The sequence below is a fragment of the Thermobia domestica genome, chromosome 5, assembly GCF_964235325.1.
Source record: "Thermobia domestica chromosome 5, izTheDome1.hap1.1, whole genome shotgun sequence".
NCBI classification, from domain to species: domain Eukaryota; kingdom Metazoa; phylum Arthropoda; class Insecta; order Zygentoma; family Lepismatidae; genus Thermobia; species Thermobia domestica.
In genome coordinates, this window is record NC_137458.1 from 30,731,112 (window position 1) to 30,743,453 (window position 12,342).

Sequence of the window (12,342 nt, forward strand, 5' to 3'; positions counted from 1 at the left end):
GTAGTCATTTTGTGTTGTTTCAACACCTCATTCTTTGCTGTGTACGCTGTCTACACAAGGCATCATTCACATTGAGCATGAATCTTTTTGAAAATCCCCACATCTGTATATGTCCCTTTACAGACACAAGTGAAAGATGTCTTGATACAAATCGGTAAAATGTATCATAAAGAGAAGATTTTTCTGGATTAGTCTTTTTTAATATGTCGCACCGTTTGCAAGATTTGAGATTACTTCCGGTTGGAGTTTCTAATTCCTGTATGATCAGTGTATTCTTTCTTCTTGCATGCAGTATTAATAAGCAAATACATTACACACATAATAAATTATAATGTCAATGATATATGGCGTTTATTGGGCAAAACACTTCAAACAAAGATTCATCTTAGGGTGGAGAAATAGTTATCCTTCGTAGTTCGTTATCATTTGGCTATGAAACAAACGCCTGAGGGATATGCAACCACTATATACAAATATGTGGTGTTGTAATGTATAACTCGTAGTATATAGTGCTTTACCGTTTTTAAAAATTTCAACACTTCCAGTGCCCCCTTAAAAATGTAATAAAGAAATAACGGCCATATATTTTTTTAAAAATATTTAATTAGAACTGGACAATTTACACAAAATTTGGAATCGACCAGTGAAAACGGCACGTTTCTAGCACATGTGGTTTTCGAGATGTCATTGTCGGGACGATTGGAGAGAACCATATAAACTTTTTTTTTCTTTTTTGGAGACAACATATAAACCTAGCATTTTAATATATAGATCATAAGGGGAAAGCGTGTTTTAAATGTAGTCTTTGCCAAAAGTAGAGTATTTTACGAGTTTCTCACGTTCCGACAATGACATTTTGTATAGAAACTCTTAATGAGAAACAAGTAAACAAGTGCTCCAGCGTTTCATTAAACTCCACTTCCCTTAGATGAGAGGGGAAGGCAATACATAAAATGTTTTTCTTTATAGCTGTATTAAAATAACACGTCATTTTCTTTCATCATCACGGGAAAACAGCTGAATTGTTTGAAATGAATTTTCGAACGCAGCATCTGACTCTAGCCGTTTTTTTATTACGTCGTTTTCATTACGTATTACGTCGATTTCATTTACGTCCCTCATATTCTAAGGGAAAAAGAGGAGTTAAGCAGGCACACCGATAATTGAGTATCTCACGATCCTTTCATGTCAGCGAGATTAAACTCGGTACTCCTTATTGAAAATAAGTTGACAGGCGCACTAAAAAACAGTTCAATCGTTTAAAACGAATTTTTAAAAATAGTTGTTCAGTTGACCTGGGTGTTAAATCATTAATTATACAGTTTGATTGAGATACGTTTTTTAAGGATAGAAGAAGTGCGTCAAATTATTTTGCAAAGAATAACAGTTGAACCATTTGAAATGAATTTTTCAGGATAATTAACACTTGGGTGAAGATCGGTTTATATTTCGTGGTGGTTCAAAGGTAGAGCGTTCACCTCTGGTGCATGGGGTCCTTGGTTCGATCACAGCTCGCGTCAAGTGATCTTTGTGGTGGATAAACACCGTGTGCGTGGTTTTTCTCGAGGTTCTTCCGTTTCCTACCACTTTCTTAATTGCACCATTTCATTCATTTCTCATAATCACTGTCTCCTTTAGCCTAGCCGGCATAATCGTGGAACGGAAAAGTTAAAAAAAATCGGTTTACATTATTTCATTTCTATTCAAAAATGCACCAAAAAGAGGTGATAAAAGCCATTGAAATATACGTTGCAAATATTTGCTATAAACATATCCTTCCCGTGCTAAGAACAAGGATATCAGTAACACAAAATGCTGAGCAAAACAACATTTATTTAAAAATAGTACATGTATAACAGTTTCGCCAGGTCAGTTAGTCGGCGAAACTGTTACACATTCATTATTTTTAAATAAACGTTGCTTTACTCAGCGATTTGTATTTTTTAGTTTGTTACTTAAGATAGGAAAGCTAATATGAACTAGTTAGGCATTTCAGCTACCTGTTAATAAATAGAAAACTGATTTAAAAAAAAAAGAAGAAGAAGAAGCCACTCTTAATTAGCAACATCTAACTACTAAAATATCTAACATACTGTGATATTCTCTTTTTCATACTAAGTGCAGATAACCTGAAATCAAATATATATATATATATATATATATATATATATATATATATATATATATATATATATATATATATATATATATATATATATATTTCATGCTGATATACAGTGGTCTGGAAGTGGGCGTACCGCTCTTTAGCTTCAACAGTATAGTGTTAGTTATGGTAGAATGTCTGTACACAGTTACCTTGAAGTCTTAAGAGTCGTAAGAGTATAAATATCGGTATGATCACTATCCATGTCGTAACACAGCTGAATTCTGCGCCAAGTTCTTGCAGATATTTTGCGGAGATAGTTCGGAGTCCGATTTCTTCCACCCCAACATTGTTGCTTTTTTTTTTTTTTTTTTTGTGAATTAATACCAAAGCGGTCTGTAAATTTCCATGGTGTCACCTGTGTAACGCCTTTCGAGAAACCAAACCGTAACAACTAATATTTGTTCAATGCTATATGGACTTCGATCACACATTGTTGATTACTCCAACTTCACTACAAATAAGTGTTACCAAGCAGAAAACAGCAGAAAACAAATGAACATGGATAGCAATGTTGTCAGACAATGCCAAGCAATGTTACCAAACAAATGTGGGTAAAACCCAAAACCGTCAGAAAATACCAATTAGGGGTATACCCACTTCCGGACCACCCTGTAGAAGTTTATCTTGAATAACTTTACATTTTTAAAGCAAAATATACTTGTATTCGTGATTAGAAAATTATAATGGCAGAACCTTAAAAAAATTATTCGATTTATTAAAAAAAAACCGTTTTAAAGGCTATATACTCACTGTATAGCGCAAAACAAATTTATTGGAGTTTGTAAAACGGTAACAATCTACACAGCATATTTTAGTTTGATTGTTTGTTCACTGATTTTAAAAAGAAAAATTAAGATTAACATATATCGACTTTCTGTCGTCCAATCTTTGTGAATGGAATTCGCAAGACCACGGTGATCGCGATCCTTCTTGGAAGTTGAGTGAATAGCAATATTGTATTGCTACTGATAACTATCATTTGTGATAAACACCTTACACAAAACATAAACATAAGGAAATTCCTGAATTCACTTTAATCGTCACTCAATAAAGAAACTTGAATCCTTGTAGTTTATCAATTAAGAAAAGTAACATTTAATTTTTAGTCCGTTAAAAAAAATCAAGTACGAGTGACTTAAATAAAAAAAAAAAAAAAAAAACTAATTCTTTTAAGAAAAAATCACTTTTTTTAAAATCAACCAAGGTACCAAGTAAAATTCGCGCCCTTGATCTTCCTTTGTTTTCTTTTCAAATTAATGGTCAGTGAAATTTTCATCTTCGGAACTTAATAATACATTTAAAAAATATATATCACAAAGACACGTCTAGGTCGTACGTTTTCCTAAGTGGGCTAAAAAAAATCGTTTATACAGGAAGTACATGGGAGCAGAGCTCTCGTTTACAGAAAGAGGACTTTGAAAGATCCGGGAAAGGGGGGGGAAAGAGTATTAAACATTTTTTTTTGCTAGACTGATACCAGGGCAGGATTAAGGGGGAGCTTAGAAGGCTATAGGCCCGAGCCTCCACTCTTATCAAAATCTCAGCTGGCTATCTAGAAATAATCATGAAGACACACTCATTATCATAAAGTATGACCAAAAATATGAAACATATTCCCTTAACTTTCTTACTGGACTTCCACAGAAATGAAATAGGTGGTCAGCAGGGGCCACATATTATTTCTAGCCTCGGGCATTCAGACGGGTTAATCCAGCCCTGGCTGATACCAACAACCCTGATAAAATGGCTGGACACAGAAAATATCTCAACCTTTAATTTTTTTTTTTTTTTTTTTTTTGGTTTCTGAGGTCGTGACCTAAAGAGTTTTTAAAGAGTTAAGCTAAATTAAAGTTGGAGTGCATAGTGACACACACAACTTATTGAAAAGATTAGAAAATAAACGTTTGCACAAATCAAAGAGATACTGCTTCGTTTTCAAGTTGATAACGCAGTTACTTTCTGTGGGGGTGGTTCCATGCTCGCTCGGATAAAAAATAAAGTGGTAATTCGGACACTACTTTAAGTTATAGTTTCATCTTATACAGTTATGTTGCTGAAAAGGGTGTTAATAGTTAAATTACAATCGATTGCTAAATCAACACTTCACTAGATTAGTTTTACGTCAGGAATGCAAGTAAGCAACAAAATTTTACTAGCCCAGAAAACAAGCTACTAGCCCACAATAGAAATCATTTTCTTACCTTTCAAATAAATAATAATGATATTGAAAACTCGCCCGCACCGAAGAACCACTCACCCCGGACGACTGGGCGAGTGGTTATTTGCAACCCTGCTTTACATTGAACATAGGAATCAACATGAAACGAAATGATACAAATTTTGGATACATTACTTATAGTAATATTAGATGATCGACTTCATTACATGAGGCGTATCTCAGTTACGAATACACTCTTAAAACAAAATCTTACTACTTCCTAACTTTAAGTAGATGCTATAAATTTTAACTTTTTCGGGGGGGGGGGGGGGGGGGTTAGTACATATTTCGAGAGAACTAAAATTACGCGAATATAGGAACACAAGTTTCTGGAATTTTTGGATGGACCTTATTTCGTATGACAAATTATCAAAAGCTTTTAATTCTATGCCCAGTTTTCCAGTGAATCAACTTGATTTTCCAAGCGATGCAACTTCATGGCTTGCTCTTCACACTGATGTTCAAGTTTTGCTACTTTAGTGCGCAGAGTTAGAAGCATATTTTCCATCACACGTATATTATGGCTACTTTCCGCCTTGTGGCATTCCAATTCATCTAATTTTACTTGCATTTCTCGCAGCTTCCTCTGATGTTCCATTATTGTGTCGTTTTGGCTGCCAATAATACAAGAAAGGTTTTGTATCGTCTGGGTTTCACCATGAACTTTGTCTTGTAGTTCAATGACTCGTTTCTCTTGATTTTCAGTAACCACACACAAGTTATCAACAACTTCTTTTACGAGTTGCATATGGTGACTACTCTGCTCGGACGTGTGGCTACGCAAATCTACAGGAAATCCTTCAAAAGTGCAGTTGATACTTCTGTAAGGACAAGACTGATAACGTTTGGAACAGTTTTCGTCTAAATGTTTATCAATAATTTCTCTTATAATAGTAGTGCCACATTGTTCAGGACAATCAACAGGAAATTTGAGGCAACTAACACAATGCTGGTTGAAATCGTGTGCCTCAATTTCCAGTAAACAGTATTCACATTTGATAGTTCTTTTGGGACACTCGTGCTGCAGATGTTCATTAAGTACTTTTCTTAACATCTCCTTTCCACACTGATTATTACAATACACTGTTACCAGATCACAAACTAGCAAGTGTTGTTGGAGTGTATCGGCTACTAAATCACAATTACAATATCCACACTGAATAATTCTTTTCTTGCAGTTTTCCGCAACGTGAAATGGGAGGTAAAGTTTTTGGACTCTTAGTCCACACTGTTCGCAAGTATCCAAAGCAAGATCACACATCTGCATGTGCAATTGTAACTCATTTTCTTCCACACGATCACCACAGTAAAAACAGATTGCGAAAGTTTTAGATTTAGATTCCTGTTGTAACACTGCACCGGAATTTTCACCTTGATCTTTTAATGTGCAACATTCAGTTTCGTTATCGGTAGCACTAGTAGTATCAGTAGATTCTGATTCATCCTTGCACTTAAGATTTTCAGTACATTCGAATTTGATGTGGGTTTTGACCTGGTGACGCCGCATTGTTTGTCCACACTGTTTCGGACACAAAATTTCTTCGTCTTTGCACTTCATTTCATGGTCTTCTAAATGTTCTTTAATTTGCGTGCCACAGAACTTACATAATTTAAATAATGAAGTTGGCATATTTTTTTTTTTTTCAAACACTTAAAACAGATACTAAAACTTAAAGAAATCACGTAACAGATTGCTATTGCATAACGTCAAGACGTGAAAAAGCCTGTAAATTTATCTTCTAATGCAAAATTAATTCTCGCAACTACGAAACAACTGTGATACAGGACAGAACTGAGTCAGACACATTCACATTCAACACTGACTGTGCAATAGATACATATATATATATATATTTCAAGTTATATATGTCTTCTCACGCATTAGGGACAAAGAGGGAAAACATCGCGTGTTATTATCATAGTTCTGACGATCAATGAATAACTCCACCTGCAGTTGTTGAATGCAGACTGAATCAATAGAAAGCGCGCCTTCCTGTCAAAGTTATGATAACTTCACTCTGATAAAATAGCAATTCTTAATCTACAGTATTTTATATATTATGTATATGCGATACATTTTCACCTGTTTTGAAATATTTTATAATCATGATCTTAGTTATAGCATATATTTATGGTGTTGATAAAGTGATTAGACAAATACAGCAACTTGTCAAAATCAGAAATTAGGACATTCAAAAGTAAAACTATTAAAGTTTCGCTGGCCAATCACAGGTTCGAATCGATCACAATTTTCATCGAAACTTCTCATCTAACATTACATAAAAATAATTATCATAGCAATATTTGTGTTACGTTTCTTCATGTTCTTTTTTTTAAAATTATAGTTTTGTTAGCAACTCACCCATAATTAACCACTTAATACTACTACTACTACTATTACTACTACTAATAATAATAACAATAATAATAATAATAAGCTACCCTTGATTTACAAGGTATAAAAGGCTTCGGATAGCACAATGGTTCTCAACCTTTTTTGAGTGACGACACACTTTGCTGAACTTCAGACATCGCGACACAATTATTTGATATTTTTATAATAATAATAATAATATCTATTATAATAATGAAACCAATTAGTTTTTATAATGTCTCTATATATAGCACTGAGCTTTATTAGTAACGCTGGAGGTGTTGACTGGTGGTGTCTATCTCGATTTTAACTAATTATTATTCAATTCTTCATGATTTTTAAATTCTAAAATTTCGCGACACACTTTAGGGGACTGCGTGATATCGCGACACATCGATTGAGAACCACTGGGCTACCACATGATCTTTTATTGATCAATATTGTTCAATCAATATTGTCAATTGATCAATATTGCCCAAGAGACAAGACTAAACGAGAAACAATGTTTATTTTTGTGCTTCATTTTGTAAATTTATGTCCTGATTTTGTCTTAACTTCATCTAACAACTATCAAAATCCTTCTACGTCACGAGACATTCACAATTTGGTGTGGTAAGCACAACAACCAAGATAAGACGAAGAGTATAGACCAACCTGCGTAAACAAATGCTTCCTCTCGGAGTTATAGACTGCCGAAAACATGAAAGAAATGAATTTTAAAGGCCCATAACTCCAATACTATGGGACCTACCATACTATGGATCAAAACTTTATTTAGGACTTAGTATGTGTCCTATCCAAATAGCTATCTTTCAGAATCCTAACATACTCATTCAACAATATCTATATTGGGAATTTGGCTACGGGCATATAACTTGAAGTACTCACCAACTACCTCTATAAAAATTGTTACGGAAATACGGCAGAATTTTGAAACATGATATTTGTATAGGGCACATACTAGTTCCTAAACAAGTGTCTGGTGGTGTCTGATGAAGTGTCATAGCGTCTGATGAAGCCAAAGTGTTAGTTGGCGAAACTATCCCACGTGTAGATTGTAGGTTTTTTTTTTTTTACGTGAATGTATTATTTTGCTCAGCAAATAGTTTATTTGTGCTAAATAAAGTCTTGACCCGACTACGATAGGTCCTATAGTATTGAAATTATGGACGTTTTAAAGTTAATGTTTTTCATGTTTTCGGCAGCCTATAACTCCGAGAGGAAGCATTTGTGCACCAACGTTGGTCTATACTTTCGTCTTATCTTGGTGTCAGGAATCACCTCCCAAACGTTGTCGGTGTTATTTTGAAACATCTCTCTCTCTCTCTCGTCTCGGTTTTTGTTCTTCAGATCGAAAAAGAATCAACGTGAAAGAACTACTATGTCTCACCTAAAAACGGAACCTTGCCGGAAGATTTGTATTGCTAATTAATTTTAGTACACAAACAAGGAGTTTGAAAATCACATTCATTCTTTCGTCCTATGGGTTGTTTAACCTTCAGAGGAATTTAAAAAAAAGAAAATGATTCAAAAGATATTCAAGAGGGAACATATGTTATGACAATAATTTCTTGAATATTACTTTCAATGGGAAAGACTTTTTTTTTTTTTCGAGAAAAATGAAATGAAATCTTTGAGTTTTACGTCCCATGGTTATGCCGGTTAGGCTAAAGAAAGCTGTGATTATGAGCAGTGACGGCGGTTGGACGTCAAAAGTGGGGGGGCAAGACATGATCTCAATATTCGTATATCAATGTTAGTTTTTTGGTTGCTTCTAACATTTTGTTTGACTAAAGGTTGTATAACTATTAGGATACTGTATTTCCCAGTTAAAATACCGTATATCGTGTTTCATATTTTACTAAGTAAATTGACAAGAACAACGCAAGTAGATACTAGCCCTTTGTACTCTTAAACAACCAAGGTGTGAGAAGAGATTTGATTCCTTGCTCATGAACATCTTAAAATTCTGTCTGGAAAATTGTGTGGTCAGATTAGGGGCTTATTTGATAACGAATTCGCAAAACGAACAGAAAGGATAATATTAATAGAATAGTAATGAAAAATGAGGCTTGTTTCGCAAAAGTTATATTGAAACTGGGAATTAATGAACAACTTATATTTTTAATTCCATGCATGTTATTACATGTTATTACTCTTAGAAAAACAGTAAATACTACAAGCATATGCTGCGACATTTAAAGAAATACTTTTGCAGCTTCCCGAAAATTGTCCATTACCATTACGTACAGTTTTCACCTTCTTGGAATACATCAAAACTCAACAATACTTAGAATCACTCCACACTCCAGTTATGCAAAATAATTCTAAAACCTAGAATTATGTTGAATTCACTAAATTTAATTGTATATACAAAATTGTATATAGTATGTATACCCCTACATTCATATATTACACTGCAAAACAATGCCGCGCCTTTGACGTGGGAGACCCGGGTTCGATTCCTGGCGGGAGCTCATGTGGTTTGTATTCCACGTTAATCAGTAGGTCCACGTCTCATATAGCCTCACTGCTGAACGGGATGTTAAACTTAAAAAAATCAAATCAAAATATTCCTTACCATTAGGAAGAAGAAAAGATATTTTAGGAACTGTCGATTTTTGTGCAATTAAAGAATAGTTTGTGAACAGTGTTTCTTCCAGACATGCTTTTGGGAGGCACTGCCCCGCCCAAAGCACTGAGAGTTTCCCACCCCCCGAAGGAGGCCAAAATAAACGTCTATAATATAATAATAAATAGAATAGTACCTGCAGTGCTCCCCCCGGAATACTAAGTCTGAAAGAAACTAACATATCGAGCCCTTGTAAAAAGAAATGAAAGTACACTCAAAATGTGGCACTCCAATAGGTTAATTTTTGGACCATTTTTCGTGGCAATTAAAACGCAATTCATGTAGCTTTCTTCATTGTACGGGAAGACAACCAATACGTACTCTCGGAACGGCAAATATTTTATGGCACCATTTTTATTCTATGAACCATTAATACATACAAAAACTTTATATTTCCAAATGAAATTATATAGTCATGGGTCATTTAAAAAAGTGGGGGGGCAACTGCCCCCCTTTGCCCCCCTAATCGCCGCCCATGATTATGAGAAATGAATGAAAATGGTGGAATGAAGAAAGTGGGAGGGAACGGGATAACCCCGAGGAAACCCACGTACACGGTGTTTGTCCACCACAAGGTTCACATGGTGAGAGAGGGTTTAAACCCGGGACCACATTCACCACAGATGAACGCTCTACCACTGAGCCACCACGACCCCCCAACTTATTTTTCGATGACAGGCTTTAACTACTACTTATTTTATACTTCAATCGGCAGCGCAGAACTGTTTCATTGTTCAAATTTTAATCAACAATGGTGCTGCTACTCGCTGCATGTTGACCGCATACAAACTATTTCGTCCTGTCTGCCGTCTTCTGATGAACAATTTTACAATCAAGCGTTTTATCCAATCCAGTGGGTGTAGAATGAAGTCAAATTTTCAGTAATTTTCAGGTTAAAATTCCGTAACAACTTAGTCTAGCACAAGAAATGGCAGTTAAACACATAAAGATATGACTCTTGTTTAATTTTGATACCGAATTTTTCTTCTGCCGAACTTTTGGAGAACCTGCGTAAGTCTTTACACATATTTGCTTCTTGTTTATCGTTCTGAATTTACCGTAAATGTACAGGGTGTCCGAGAAGTCCTTCCCTGATTACAGAAATTGATAACTCAGGCTAGAAATAAGATAGAAATATGAAACTGGTGTTGAATTGTTTACAAACTATAAAAGTTTTGGTCACATCAGTACACTTCCACATGAGCACCCTTGGTAGCACGTAGCACATCTAGGCGATATTCAATTTCCATCCACACATTAGCCAACATCACTGGAGGGATCGATGCAACGAAAGGTCAGCAACCAACCCTGTGTTCTTGAACTTCTCATACCAGGCTTTAATGCTCTTGACGTCAAGTGGAGTCCTCCCAAATGTTGTCTGGAACTGTCTCTGCACCGTGGTTGGTGATCGTGTCTCATGGTACCACAGGACACACTGTGCCTTCTCCTGGTTGGTTGGCATGGCTTCTTGGGCTTCTTACTTACGTACTACAAACCTAAAACAAAAAAAAAAAAAAATTGAGACTTGGTAAAACAGAACAAACCTAATGCAGACAAAAACTTTTATAGTTTGTAAACAATTCAACACCAGTTTCATATTTCTATCTTATTTCTAGCCTTAGTTATCAATTTCTGTAATCAGGGAAGGACTTCTCGGACACCCTGTACTTTTTTTCTTGCTAAATTTGTATTTCTTTTATGATAGTGTTTCTGACTCAGGTGATGGCGCAACAAAGAAAAAAGTCTCTCTTCAATCATAAATGGGAGAGTATGTCCTAGTTCGCGCAATATTTAGTACCTGTTAGTTAAACAAAAGAAATCGGAATTTAGAATGAGGGCGCAGGACAGTTCTTATGTTACCTTTACACATTCTTTATGCATCCGTTGTGGGGCTTCATTTTTTGTGTTAAGAGTGTCCTAGTGACCTGGGAAAGACAGGTAAGTAATTGATTCTGACCAAATGAATAGGAACCCTGCCCTTCTGTCTGTAGCGTGGGTCTAAAAGGTCCGATGTCACTTTTTGGTAAAAATGAGATGTTCGTCAAATTTTAACGCCTATGAATGGATATTTTCTTGTAAAAAAAATGTTAATATGAATGGTATATATTCCAAACTTATTCATGTTGACATTTGCTGTTCTTGCACAAGAAAAGATCCATTTGTAAGACGTTAAAATTGAAGAGTATCTCATTTTTGCCAAAAACTGACATTGGCCCTTTTAGACCCAAGCCACAGTTATATAGCCCGAGATTGGTGTCACGGTTTTTCATTTACTAAATCTGGCTACCCTATAATTTAGGGTAATGTTTGGGTGTTACTCCTTCAAATTAAAGATAACAGTGAAATAAATAAGGAAGAGGAACGCCAAGAATGAATTATGTTAATTCATGGAACACTCGTCCTTCGGCATTGCTGTTTCTGTTGAAACTAAAGAAATTAGTGAAATGAACTTGCATGAGCAACACCTTCCGCGTTGCCCCTATCAATTGCCGAGCCACCTCACAAGGTCATGTACACCCTCTTGACTAAACTTGTACTTATTATATGCCATCGTGAGTGTCACCAATCATATTAGTGACTCCGACAACCGTGGATTCGACATTAATATTGGTCGTTTTCGATTATTTTAGCACGTACCCTCTTCCCATCTCTTTGTGGTGAACAAACAACGTGTCCCTGAGTTTTCTCGGGATACGTGATCTTTAAAATGAATTCTTTTAGTTTAACGTCCCACGAATTTGCCCTTTAGGCTAAATGGGTTCCTAAGGTCCCCAAATGCCCCCTGCAAATGGTCAAGGCTTTGTGTCTGGTTCAAACCACTTTTGAAATCGTAAAGGATCATTTCCCGAAAATGTTCCCTTTCGAGCTCCATTCTAGACAGCCGAATACTGCTCACATCAACACACAAGTGAAGGCAATTCGGTCACGCCGATAAGCGAGGCGAGTTGAAA